Here is a 1371-nt window from a genome sequence, read left to right on the forward strand (position 1 = left end):
TTTTAATTTATATGTGTAATAATCTGTTGATTAATAACAAATTCTAATTTATAACGAAGTCTATCAGATTGAGAGAATAAAAAAATATTTTTTTTTTATATAACTCATCATCATCTCACCGCCATGATCATATATGCTTTGCTAGCTAGATGTACTATGGAAATTATAAAAAATTAAACTGGTGTTGGCAAAACCGCAAAAGACGTTATTCACTTAGTGCTTTAAAAAAAATGATAATATATAATCGTAAATTTTGAAAGGTGTCACCTTTTTTTCCTTGCAAATAATCACGGATTTCTTGTCCATGTATGGCTTTACTGAAAAAGACAAATAAATGAAAAATGCTGGATATTGGTCGGTATTTAATTAAAAATATTTAAAATATGAATTAAAAATATGTTGTTAAATTATTAAATTAAAAAATAAAATTAATTATTAAATTTTTTTTAATAAATAAATAAATACGACAAGTTTAATTCGATTGATTTTTATAATTTTATAAATTTTTTAGTTAGATTTTTATATTTTTTTAATCGAGTCTTTGCATTAATTTTTTTATTAAGTCTTTACATTTTATTTTTTTGTTTGGATTTTTGCACTAATTTTTTTTATTTAAATTCTTGTATAATTAAATTAATTACTATCAAGAGGGACTTAATTAAAAAAAATAGTGTAAAAACTCAATTAAAAAATATATAAAAATCTAATTAAAAATTTTACGAAACTATAGAAACTAACAGAATAATTAAACTAATTAAAAATTACATCACCGGTTTACGTGGATAATACAAATAAATTCTCTTCCTTTTGGAGGTATTTGAGTAGATTTTTTTCTTCTTAGTTACACCTTTCAAGGAATGTTGAATACTGAGATTAAATAGAAGGGAAGCTATGTGTCTATCCAAACCGAAAACCATTTTGCTTTCTTTCTAGTTGGTGAATATGAATATACTATTTGATCAAACTTTGAAAATTCTTATCCTCATACAAGCTTCTTTAAGTAAATTACACGTTTTTTTTTTTTTTTTATAATTAACGGGACAAGCGTCCAAAATTACACCTATTCTAGATTATAATTAAACGATATATTATGCATAATATTATTTTATTAATAAAAATTTTCAATATCACTTAAAGTCTTAAAAAAATTTAGTGCAACTCATCCACAAATTTATTCTATATGGACTATAGCATCTTTTCATATATATATATATCCAACCTGTTATATCTACATAAAATGTTATAATATAGCATAAAAGGGTAAGAAATCAAGGAAAAATAAATGTAGTTGTGTGAAAATCATATATAATATAACGTATTTTTTAAACAGAAATATTAAACTGACTACTACAAATTAAGAAAATCATATTT

Source organism: Arachis ipaensis, chromosome B05, assembly GCF_000816755.2.
Source record: "Arachis ipaensis cultivar K30076 chromosome B05, Araip1.1, whole genome shotgun sequence".
Taxonomy (NCBI): domain Eukaryota; kingdom Viridiplantae; phylum Streptophyta; class Magnoliopsida; order Fabales; family Fabaceae; genus Arachis; species Arachis ipaensis.